Source organism: Cygnus olor, chromosome 5 (genome assembly GCF_009769625.2).
Source record: "Cygnus olor isolate bCygOlo1 chromosome 5, bCygOlo1.pri.v2, whole genome shotgun sequence".
Taxonomy (NCBI): domain Eukaryota; kingdom Metazoa; phylum Chordata; class Aves; order Anseriformes; family Anatidae; genus Cygnus; species Cygnus olor.
In genome coordinates this window covers 43,040,584-43,053,925 of record NC_049173.1, presented here as the reverse complement: position 1 = coordinate 43,053,925, position 13,342 = coordinate 43,040,584, and the positions used below count along the sequence as shown (strand labels likewise).

Sequence of the window (13,342 nt, the reverse complement as noted above, 5' to 3'; positions counted from 1 at the left end):
TTTGCCCACTGAAATGCTTATCCCTTCTCCCTCAGCAAACCATGCTTTTTATTGTTATTTAACTTTATGAATTCAGCTCTGGACATATGACTATCACTCTCAGTAAGAAAATTAGCAATTTGGGGCAATACTGTGTTACATTTAGTCCGTGAAAGAGGCTGAATATATTTTTAGACACTGCTTGTTTATAACCTAATTTTCTCTCGTTGCTTTAGAGAGGTGACCTTGTTTTAATACCTTCAGCACCTGATGTTATAAAAGTGAAATTCTTTTCAAATCTACTCTGTTAATGTGTTCCCGCTCTGAAACAAATGCAAGATAACATTAACATTCTTCCCACAAAATACCTGCTAATTTGCTTGCAGTGGAGATAGAAAGCTTTTCATTACATATCACAAACTTCATTTATGTGGAATGAGTCACCAGGCCTTCTGAAAAGCCAAATGAGTACCTAATCTCTAATGCTGCCTTCAGCTATAACATCAATCCTCCCTGGTTCTATTCATCTTTTATCAGCTATATAGTTTTTATAATTTTCCATTCTGTTACAAAATTGTGTTGTTCACCCATCAAAACAGCTTTGATTTATGTTTTTTTAATACTAACGCTTCAAAGAAAAAGTCCACAGAAGTACACTATTTTGTTATTAGAGACAACCAAAGCAATGTAATGTAAAATGATTAACTCTGTTTTGCACAATTGTTGACATTATTAACCTAACAAAAGTTATACTGCCGATAATAAAGTCTGTGTGATACTCATCATGTACATCCTTTCCTGAATTTTATTCTTCTACAGAGATCATGCTGGAAGATGTATATGCTGTATGCATATTTGTATATGGTAGATGATACGTAAAAATATGTGTTTTATTTTGATTTATTTTTCTTATAAATTAATAGAAACTAGCATCTTAAACTTTCTGTAAAACTGAAAACAGATGCACTAGACTGTGAGAATAGAAACTCTAGAACCTTGGAGAAATTAGTTTGGAACTGGTCAAATTAATAATTAACAATATTTTGGCAAATAGTTTACTGGATGAACAAAGCAATTTACAGTGACTTGAAATTATTTGTGTACTTTCATCCAAGCTCACTGAATAGTTTCAGCTGAAAAATAACCCCCTGGAACAAAGGGACACAAAGCTCATTTCTGAAACCAAGAGACAGTTCATCTTTCATGCAATAAGCTTAAGGCCAGCTGGCTCATCCAAGATGTACAAAACTCCGATTATGTTCTTTCAGCTTCCTAAAAGGACTGTAACTTATACTGCCAACTTGCCGAGAGAATGTCCTATTGGCCAGTAGGCTATAAAAGGAATGAAGTGGAAGGAAAACAGAAAGGAATTGAAACCCACATGCCCCAAAACTGCAGCTCTACTATACATAAGGATATAAAACCTTGCTGTTATTTTTGGATTACTAGGTAGTTTAAATTTTATATGGATTGATTGTGAATATCTCCCTCCATAATGGCAACAGGAAATCTCCCATAGGAGACTGAGTTTGGCTTCCCTCTGGCAAAAAGGTGTTTCCCATGTTCTGTTCTCTTTCCACTGATCTAGACAGAGAAAGAACCATCATCTTCCTCCTGGGCCTACCCTTTTAATTCCAACTGACTTTTTAAAAAATGCAGCTACCTTCCATGAGAGTGAAATCTTGATAAATCAAGACAAACAAGAAAAACAAAAGGAAATGTTTGTTTCTGTTGGATGTAAACTACTCCATGCCAGCAATTTTTCATCTGGTTTACATCTAAAAAAGCTAGCACAGCTTTAGGGTCTGCTGGACTAGCTATGGCTGCCCACTTGCCATAATAAATTAGTATGTTACTGCAGATTTGAGGGGAAATGTATGGAGCTAAATAAGGGTCTTGTATAACCACAAAGAAAATATTGAGAGAAAAAATACTGAAGGAAATAGCAGTCTTCCAAATTGGGAGCGCTTTGTTTGTATGCTTGCTTTCATAACCTCATATATGCAATGTTATGTTTCATTTTATCATTGGCAATGAGTTTCTAATGAGTTATTAGGTTGTATAGTCAGATGACTTTCCTGTAGCTCCTTGTGAGGAGGAGTAGAGAGAGAAGTAATATTTGCTGAAACAAGTTACAGAAAAGCTAGGTCATCTTCTTTTAGTTGAGCTTTCCCTAACACACAGTGACCACCATAGAGAGTATAGTTAATGTATACTTAAATCTTAGACTATCTTTTTAGATGGTCTAGGTGACCTCATGCCATGCAAGGAGCAAAGCAGACAGGTAGTGGTAACGGATAGACTGAGGAGTCATCCCTTTGTCTGCTCAAATCACTGTGCTCAGATTTTGAGTAGCTTCTGGGAGACAGATGTTACATTCTAGCTACAGACATCCTTGGGCTGTTTATTTTTGCCAGCCCAAAACCTTAAGGGTGGGTGAATAATCAGAGCATATCTGACTTTCTTAACTCTCTTGTCAAAGGCAAAGAAGGTACCTGCCTAAGACAAAGAAGCATCAGTTATATGGACATGATCCTCCTGCCTTCTTTGTCCATGTTTGAGTTTGTGACTGAGGTGGGAATTTGCAGTCTGCTTAGGAACAAGTACTTTTCACCAAGAACCTTTATGGCAAATTGCAGATTCCAACTTCTTGCCTTTTAGAAGTCCTCAGCTGTCTGAGGACTACAAGACCATACAAAAGAGATAGGATTCTGCTGGAATATGTGTGATGATGACAGCTAGTCAAGCCGTTGTAACAAAAACTGGGACTTGTAATTTCCTCATCTGTCTGGCACCCAGAATGAGTGATGTAACCTTAATGCCTATTGTTTCTGTAAACAGTGGCTTGAACTATAAATTGGTTGTATGACTTGTTTACCACTCAACAGACTCAGCACCTCTGCAGTTTCCTTCATGGGGTTTACAAGGCACTGAACACATACTTAGGTTCCTAAGTACTACAGCTAACCAAGTGAAATCATGGCACTGTCCATAATATTATTGCTATTCATATAATAAAATTAATCCTCAGTTCACAGAATATCCTTTACTGAGGAATTTTTTAACTTTTTTACTAAGAATCTCATCTGAGTAAGCAGAGTTTGAAAGTAAGTTAATATTTTTATATTTTATTGATTTTTAATATTTTATAATATTAGAGATGAAAAAATGACTGCTACATAATATTTAATTGAGATTTTAGATTATGTATTCTGTTACATAAGTAATAACAAATAGATTAACTAATACTTTGGATTTGTATTCTCTTTGTCCATTTAGAAGAACAAGAAATTTCTCATAAAAATTCACTGAAAAAAAGCATATTCAAGTAAACCTGAAGAATTTTCTATTATTTTTTAATTAGCTTAAGTGTCTAATTAAGGAAAAAAACAAACAAACAAAAAAACCCACAAAATATTCTATTTCAAAATTAAACATTTCAGTCTTTAGTTTCTAAATTATTCTTTTTTAAGATCATGCCTGCAAGGAAAAAGAATAAAATGCTGAAAAAAAAAATGTCAAAAAATAACGGTTAGAGTACCCCTAAAAAGAAAAAGCAGCAAGCATAAATATCTCCACATACACATATAAATATATCTGTATATGTATATATATATGAATTTAATTCCTGATCAGAGCATAACAGCCTAGAAGTTCTGAGAAACTTCACTTAGAATTTTTATACATGCTCTTTCTATTGATACATGTAATAATAAATCAGTAGTTGTGAGCTTAAAGCTTGATGTATCGCACTAAATTGTATCCCTAGAGGTCACTGTTATTCTAGATGAACCTACATACACAGAATTTCTGGGCACAAAAGATATGACCCTTAGGAGTGGAACATACAAAAATAACTTCTAGATTATTGAGCACAGTGGTAGTTCTACTGCATAGGATACTACTTACAGCTCATGCTGTTTCCAAATTGTTTGATTACTCTTCCAATTTATATAACGATTTATATTTTCATAGGTAATCAAGGAATTAAGTTTCTTAGGAAACCACAAAGCCTGGGAGAAAAAAAAAAAAAAAAAACATTTTATTAGAGGAAACTCTTCAATTTTAGACACACAATGGCAAAACATTTTCTCCTGGTGTTCACAATTCAAAACAATAAATATTTTCTTATTCTGATTTCTATATCATGATCAAGTATGAACAAGCCAACTTATTACCTTTCATCATTACCTTTCTTTTTTTTTTTTTTTTCCCTTTTTTAAGGAGAGCTTGTTATTGATGTTCTCATTCCAGACTAATCTGGGTCATCCTGCACTTCACGCAATATTTCATTCTTCCCATCATGATAAATCACATACCCAACATCTCCCATCATCCTCACCCTGTGACTTCTACTTCATTAAATGGTTCATGAATTAGTCACATTTGGTATCTGGGCTTACTTTGGCCAGTGCCTCAGGCAGCCTTTTGACAAATGTTCTGAAAAGGTTTAAGGGCAACAAACATATAAGAAATAGAGTATAATAGTTAAAAACTTCTATCATCAACCTTGTACTTTGGGACAGAAAAGTTGGAATCAGTTAATTAGATGCTCATTAGATGTTGCATGCTGCATGAGCTGGTTAGGATTATTTCCTTTTCCACATGAAACAAATAAAATTTAATTTAAAATTAAAACTCAACTATTTCACCCTATCATCGAAATTTTACATCTGAAATCAGAATACTTGTTTCTGAAATGCAGTCAGTGGTGACTGGTCCACAAATTCACCTTCTCCCTTTTGGGTCTTTCATCATCATTCTGAGATTTCAGAGAGGGCTATCCTTTTTTTTTTTGAGAATTTTGCCCAGTCATTGAGAGGGAAAATACCATGGAATCAAATTATGGTTTCTGGCAAATTATGTCTTTTCTATTCTGGTATTTTTGGATGAGCTTCTCATCTCCTCTTGAGGAGAATAGTTTATAACTATATTATCAAAGTGTATGAAATTAATTTTACAGTATTGTTTGAATGTTCAAATGTGGTGTTTATCTACCCATTGGGAGTGCTTGCTAATGAACTTCCAGCAATTTCATGAGGTCAAGATAACGTCCTCAGTGTGTATATATAGTGTTGGAGAGCTATATATATTCTTCACAGACTGATGACATATGTTAAAACAGCACTTGCTAAAAGTGACAAAAGAGACAAAAAGTGACTTACCAAAGTTTAATTTTCTTTAACTTTTCTTTAGCTTTTAAAGGAAATTGAGACAATTCTTATTGGTAATAGCCTGTAAGTGTGCTGTCAGTAAGAAAAAGCTTTTTCAAGACGATTAGCATTTAAGGGGTCTTTATTGATGATCTGAAGCTAACGAAGTAGTGCAAGTGGAATATTACCCTCTAAGCGTCTTGCTGCTGGTTACTATTTTTAAACTAATGTTTTGATAATCAAGAAGATAAAGTGTGTTTTGATTTAAAGACCATAGTCTTTCTATTGTGTCAGTCAACTGCATTAAGATCATTTTGTTTTCAATTATCGTCTTTCATTGAGCACCATTATCACCCATCAGCCCCTGAACAAATATCACATTGTCCCTCTTCCCAGGCAAGTACTGTAATTACTCAATAACTGCAATATTGATTCTGGAGAACTGAGTCTTACTGGCTGGCATACTAAGCTGCTTAGTAACTCAGAATTGCAGCAGCCAGATAGAGCTGTTTTTAATGTAGTTCCAAGCAAGAACTCACTCAAATTAAATTTAAAGTTTTCTCTCCTTCTCTGATGCCTTGAGTTGGTAAGACTGTATTCTTTAGTCAGATTTGAAATCACATGTGAACTGAAAGCCTCCAGCTTTGTAAAGCTTTGACAGAGGCCTGCAGAGCTTAATACAAGCAAAGGCATATCAGAGGTTGCACAGCTCCTTTAAAAGCATATCTGCAATGTATTACCAAGATGTCATATCACAAAAAATCAAAATCCATGAAGAGGAATCCCAGAGTAAAACACCACACAGCCATGGTCAGTATATAGGCAGTACTTACGGCTTCTCATTTATGAAGATGTTTTCTCACTCTTGTCTCACTGAACTTTCTCCTTTTTGCAATGCTTCCAGTGGCAAGGAAATGGCACAAATCACCTTATTAAAACGGAATCAATCTACTCAGCATTGCATGTGGTAGGACATAGAATCAATTTTTGAAAAGGTAGAACAATTCAGTTCCATTTCATAGGAAAGTTTCAGCAGTTTGCTGGATTTAAATGTTAGATTGGCTCTATTTCAGGTTCTTCACTGTTTCTCTTTTTCCTCCTTCTTCCTATCGCCCCTACATACTGCTCCCCCTCACCAATTGCAAGTGGCCTTCAGTACATGTTTAGAACTATTTGGTCTATCCCTTTCCATTATTTTTTGAAAGGCAAAACCAATGTATTAAGTATGACTATAGTAGCTCTGAATTTGAGAGGACAAGAAGTAAATGGAGTGGCAAATGCACAATGGAGTGAACAAGTCAGTACTGCAAGCTCAGTCATAATATTTGTGCAGTGCTGTTATTTTCTATCATAAAGAGCAAATTCTGTATCACTGTGCTAGTACAAAACTGATGCAGTTCTGACAAAGGAAACCATGAGACTGCCTCCTGATCTGGAAGATCTTGCATTTTGGACCTATCACAGAAGCCCCATAACTATGCTGCCTCCAAGAAGTATGTTGTGGTGCTATCCTGCCCCGCTGAGAGATGGCCACCATTTAGACCACAGCTATATACCCATATGATGATGCCTGAGACCTCTTTCTGAATGGCTTTAGCTTACTGAAACCTGGTAAATAAAAGTCAGATTTTATTTACATTTCCAGCCCTACCCCCTCCCCCCCCCCCCCCCCCCCAGCGTTTATTACATTTTATTTACCGACAGAGAACCATAGTTGCAACTGTACAGTCATCCTCAACTTGTTTTGATGACACAGATTTTTCTAAAAGGTTTGTAAGGACTTGAATCATACAACTGTGCTCTGCAGATTGTTGCTACTTCTCTAGGTTATGAACAAGTGTATGAAATAACTTCAAGCCTAACACAGAGTCTTGAAAAGTCTTACTGTTCTTCTCTGACCATGATGAAAATTGATCATTTATTCATCTCTATTTTTCTCAAATTCTTTCAGCTCTTTTTAGATTGAGGAGAAGATTTGGGCTTCATTATTTTTGTAGGGTATGTCAAAGGTTTGAGATAGTCTTACAGAGTTATACAGAAAACTACTTAAAGCCTGATTCCATAAATGCTAAAGCCTCTAATAATATTAAAATAATAATAGTAAAATAGTATAATAATAATAATAATAATAATAATAATAATAATAATAATGTAAATATATGTCATCCTTAAAGGGCATTTTATAGAAGCAAAGAAAACCTTACAAGTAATTAATAGCCATGTCCCCAGTGTTTCTAATTGCATCTTGGAAATTACCTAGTGTTTTCTAATGTTGCTTTTACCATGTCACAGTCAGTTACAGTTAGAAAGAAGGTGACCTCTGAGGTTAGAAACAGTTGCATCGTTAAGCAACCAGATTCAACTTCAGCTCTGGAGAGCACTGAAATTGACTGTAGAATGTTTTAAGTAATTGTATCAACAGAGGGGAAATAATTTACAATAGCTGAAAATAGAGGGAAAAGGCTGGATTTCCTTTTCATTTCAAAAGGATGGTTCTCTGTATCTGAAATTTGCCTTCATAGATCAGCTACCACCAAAGAATCTCTGCAGTGCAGGAAACTAAAGTAAGCAGGCTGACACTAGTCATTTAATTTGTATTCAGACCATCAGCATAGCAGCGTTACAGAAAGGCTTATGAGAAAAAGAGTAGAAGACCAAGTTATGCGTCAGCTTGTTATGTACTTTGAATCCAGTGAGTTCCACACAGGAGAGGAGAAAAAGTGACAGATATCACGTCTGGAGAACAGATTTGAACCAGCCTGAGTCCTGGCTTGTTCACTGACTTCTTTGGTGTACACTGGCGATAGGAAACTTCTGAATTTCAGCATCCTCCTCCGTCGGATCTTGAAAAGCTCCTTTCTAGAAAAGTCAGAGCTTCCTCCACTATCAGTGTGAATTCAGTGGTGAGTCACAGCTAAGAAGCAGGATAGAAAGTTATTCCTTACTACCTCAGCATTAATTGCCACTTCCTAGCTGAGCCTGAGCAGGACTGTTCTTCCTTTGTTCTATCTCCCAGCTGAGCCCAGTAGCCTTCCATGTGGCCTCCTGGAGACGAGCAGCAGAAGACTAATCTCTCACTCTTACCTCAGAAGATGCAATTAAGGGTACGTTTCCCAAAAGAGAGAGGAGGTTCACCATATGAATTCCCCTTTCCTCAGTTCCTGGGTTGCAAGAGCTAACAGCCTGGAATCTTTCTCTCCCTTGAAACCAAAGGAAAAAGCAGAGTTTTTTTTTTTTTTTTTTTAATTTCACAGTGAAAAATGTGTAACTTCTCAGGAAGTGACAATGTTAGTTTCTGATTTCTAGTAAGAGCAACAGCACAATTTATGTGGTCATGTCTACTCCACCAGTACCTGATGTGAAACAGTTGAAGAAAGCTGAAGCTCGCTGCTCACACCCTTAGCTCATATGCATTAACTCCCACATTCTGTCCGAGACAGTAGCTGAAAAGAAGTTATCTGAATTCAGGAACTAGTTAGTCTGAGCAATGATTATCAGTAGAGCTGCTCAAGACAAGGCCAGTGTTTGCTATTATACTGATGAGATGCATACCTAAGTATACTTTAATTTGGACACTAGCAGCAGATTTACATGACCCAGTCCCAAGGTCCTATTTTGTAACATAGATGCAGGCAGAGAAATAAACTCAACATTTTTCAGGATCAAGTCTATTAAATCTTTTTCTGTTTCTGCAATCTTCAATTCTTCTTTTTTTTTTTTTTTTTTAATAATTCTTTTTCTCTTTTTCTTTTGTTTAAAAATTATTTCTTTGTGCCTTTTTTTTTTTTTAACATTAAGTAGATGGTAAGGCAGTATGTGATGGTGTGCAATTTTTCAGACAGTCAACCTACTTTGAAGGTAAATTACTGAATTTGCACATCATCAGAAAATCACTGAGTTGTATTGGTCCAGCTGAATTTCTGCTTGACCTCAGAAGGCAGTCTAGCTCTTAACAGCAGCTGAGCTAGACAACATGGTCACTGATGAAAAGTGATCATCTTAAATTTTGCAGAAGTCAAAGGCTTCTCACTCTGAAGAGCGTGAACTCAGCAAGTCCTGAGAAACCGTGGCAACCACCAGTCAAACTCCAGCCCACAACTTCCACTGAGTGCAAAACTCATCAAGAGGTAGGTGTCCTCATCTCTCACAAATGAAACATCATCTGGAGTTCAGGAGAAGCTTCAAAACCAGCATGAGCTGGAATCCCCTTCCTGCTACAGACAATGCCTACTAGTTCCCACTGAGTTCTAGCTCAGCAGGAGATGGGAGTAAAGCAAAACACTCATAATCAGCATGAGAGTGAATGACTCTCAACTCTTGCTGAGCTGAGAACCTTATGAACGGTTTTTTTCCTACCATTCAGGTAATGTTAGAATTCTGTAGTGTGCTGATAACTTATGCAAACTCCTGCTGAAATCAAAAGGAATCTTTCCAGCTACTTCAGAAATCTGTATGTCAGGTCATACATCTACGCTAAATCAGATTGTGCTTTAAAATCCCTCTAGCAGATAACAATTTTTGTTTTCTTTATCATCTAAAGGTATCACTTTATAGGAAAAAGTGACAAAATTGGAAGTTATGAACCTCAAAAGCACCTTCAGCTGCTGGGAAGAATTTTATACAAGAAAAGAGTTGTCTTTCTAATGTTCCATCTGATGTTCAGAAAAAAAAGAATCAAAGTTAAAGGATTTTTTCCTCTTCAATGTAGTTTAAATCAGGACTAGCAGCATCAGTTAGGCTAGGGTGAAATGGGAATAAGACAATAAACCATTCAGTACATAATAGGACAGAGAGATAATGTAGTGCCATATAAAACAATTTTTTTTCCGTCCTTTCTAGCAATCCTTTTATGAGCTCATCTTTTACCTTATTTTGTACTGCATGTGTATATTTTAACCCTATCTTTTACTATTTATTACATGACTGAATTACTTTTCAGGGAATGGTTTCCAGGGTATTTGTTTGTTTGTTTGTTTTAATTTCTGCATTCATTAACTGGCTGTGAATGTTGATTTTGGCTTGCTGCCTCTTTCCTGCCTTGGGGAGTATTTCTCGGTAGCTAACAGTAGGTGCTGAGTCCTGAAGTGTAGATTCAGAGCAATGGAGACAGGTGGGCCGTCAGCAGGAGTAGTAAAGTGATATGCCACCATAAATATGAAACTGTGACAGCCCACAGAAACAATCTATTTTTCCTTTCAAACTTTATGTATAACAGTTCCTGAACTCTGAAAGGCAGCTTCATGTAGGGAAAAAAAAAAAAAAAAAAAAAAACATAATTTAGGAATCAATTTTTTTTATCATAAGATTTTTTTCCTCACTTGTGATATGCAGGTGTGTATGTAAAAATAGTTTAAAAGCAGGAGAACATGCTAAGTCTCAACACATGGATATTCAAATGACTGTATTTGGATGCAGATGGTTGCTTTTTACCTTCCCCCACCTCCAATTGAAGACAATTGCACATGAGGTAGTGTTTCTTCTTGAGTAAACAGAGAGAGATTTCACATATTTTAGATAATACCTTAGACAAGACGATCAAACAAACAGATTATTAGTATTAGTAGTACTAATATTATGCTATTATTTGGTTTTGTCAGTCTTGAAGTCTGGAGTTGTTTTATATGAGCTCTCTCCTTTCTCTCCCTTTCTTCTAATACACACATCAACATGCATATATTACCTGGTTAATCACCAATGATAAAGGAAGTAGGTGAGAAATTTAGCCTGATGGAGAAAAGAGTTTTATTTTTTTCTTTAATGGAATAATTAAAGACATCTTTAAGACATTTCATTGCTTTGAGAATATCAGACTAACCACATATTTTAAATCTTAGAACATGTCCATACTTGTGACATGACTTGTGTGATTTTAATGAATAAATGAAATTTCTCAGTTTTCGAATTATTAATAAGTAATTGGAAAGCTGGTGAAAGGAAGATGGAGGGGTCACTACAGGTTTTGTTATAAAAAACAAGAAAAAAAATCGTTGTTTCACACTCATAAATGCACTTCTTTACTTAAAGATGTTTTGGTTTACTTGCTGAGGAAATAGAATGACTGCCAGTTTTTGCTATTCGCTTAGAGACCCTCCTTCTATGTCCAAAGTGGAAACGAAAATTATTTACACTTCACCTTTTATAGAGCTCCTAATATACTAGTCTTGACTAAGTTATCTAAGCAATTACAACCTACCTATAAATAAAGTAACAGCAAATTGGTAGCACCATCTGAACAGGCAACACCATTCATTCACAGATGAAAAAGAGAAGCAATAAGAGAACCTGAGTGACACACATGCAAGACCATGGGTAAAATATTTGCATTTTATCAGCTTTGTTGCCTTGGGATTGTTATGGTCATTTCCATTTCATGCTAGCATTGGAAAGAACAACTACCCTGTTTTATTCACAAGAAGAATTGTGAAATTAACTCTGAACTAGACTGTCCTATCAAGTGAAATTAAGAGCAAAGGATGATAAGCATCGGTACCTTTCTTTTATTTCATAAACACAATATAAAAATTTTCATCAAGAAGACTAGTAAAATGTGACACTAAAAATCCATTTTTCTTCTTAGCTTTTAATAGTTATGGTGGCTTGCATCTGAAGATCTTTGTCAGTTATGGCACTGTCTTCCCAAATAGTAAATCAGGAAGTTTTTCTTCCATATCTTATCTACTCAAACCTATTCATCACATGAAGACAAAATCCACTGTTAAAACGCAACAATAATTTTAACAATGGACCATTACATATCAAGGTAGTTTGATTACTTAGCAGGATCCAAAGCAAGAAAGGGATCATTTATAATTGTGAAACCTCCTTTGTAAATTCAAAGTAATAACTGCAAAAATAAGTAAGTGTTCAGATAAGCTGTTGGATATTACAGTTCTTTCTGTTCGGTGCAAATAGGAGGCTCAGAAGAGTCTGTCCTTTATTAATTGAAGCCTGGCTTCTGCTAACAGGTCCCTTGCCTTGCCTTCCCTCCTTTCCTCCCTTCCCCTCTCCTCCCCTCCCCATATTTTACATATTTTAAGAAAGGCAAAAGACTAAATGCTACGTCTAGTGCCTGAAATGTTAGCAACTTGGGCTACTTAGATATAAAAGCTTAACACTATTTCCTGCTCTTGATGCTTAACTCAGCACTGTTGCATAGGAGCACTTTGTTCCATGATATCTCATTAATTTCTAGAAAATGAAAGAAGAGCTGTTATAAAACATTGTTGTGGGCTGTTAAACCACTACACCATCCCACTGCAGAGGTGGAATTTCTTTTATGGGCTAAGTGATTCTGAAATACTGATTGAGTAGATTCAGTTCTTAAAGTGTTTTTGGAAGACCTTTAGAGTACCTTGTGAGGTAATACATATAAATATATGCAGCTACTGCTCTTAGTCTCAGAGAAAATGCTAAGTTATGTTTAAGAAAACATGAAGTTTCAATCTTAAATATTTTTAGACAATTTTGCTGTATGAGGGATAGAGAAAACATAATGGTAATCAATATCTAACGTACAGCAAGATATCTGATATACTGAGACTTGATAAGAAAGCATAAGCTTCAAATCTAACAAATCTTTCATCAAAGTTAGCCATATGCCTTATTACAAACAATAAATCCAATTATTCATTACCACAAGACTGTCATATAGAAGTCATGGGGAGTTTTGTCATTTAACAGAAGTGTTAAATTGTTTGCCTAATTGAATTATGAATTTGGCCCTGCCTTCCACTTGCACATTCATATATCTGAATGCATTTATTATTGTATCAGATTTTCAAAGTATAAACTATTCATAAACTGACTAAAATTGATTATTGGCATTAATATATGTATATAATATATTTATTTTTAGCCAGGAAATATAATCTCATGAAAAAGTGAAAAAGCAGTTTAACTCCTTGGCTCCTAAAAACTAATAGCTGACTTTTAAAAAATCATCTTACTGAAAACCGTTTTAAACTCACATCACAGCCACTTTAAATAAACCTTATTGGTCTACACACAAAGTTGATGCCAATTTACCCACACTGCTTTCTTCTGAAATAAATATGTAAGAAATAATTATAAACACATTTTCCCTTTGCATTTATTAGAGCTGTTATAGATTTCAAGCCTGCTCCAAGGTAATTGCTTTTCTGCATTGCAGAAATGCTTAAGAATTTAGCGGAGTGGGGTGAGAGGGAGGTTGCTAAAAATGATTCAATTTA

At 35.4% G+C, this 13,342-nt stretch overlaps 1 long non-coding RNA gene across 1 annotated transcript in view; it reads left to right on the top strand.

The window, feature by feature from the left end:
• LOC121071497 overlaps positions 1-9,223 on the top strand; it is a 39,215-nt gene extending 29,992 nt beyond the window's left edge. The window contains exon 3 of the long non-coding RNA XR_005820633.1: positions 9,145-9,223. This is a non-coding gene — a long non-coding RNA (uncharacterized LOC121071497). The remainder of the gene's footprint in view (positions 1-9,144) is intronic.
• Positions 9,224-13,342: the final 4,119 nt, after the last annotated feature.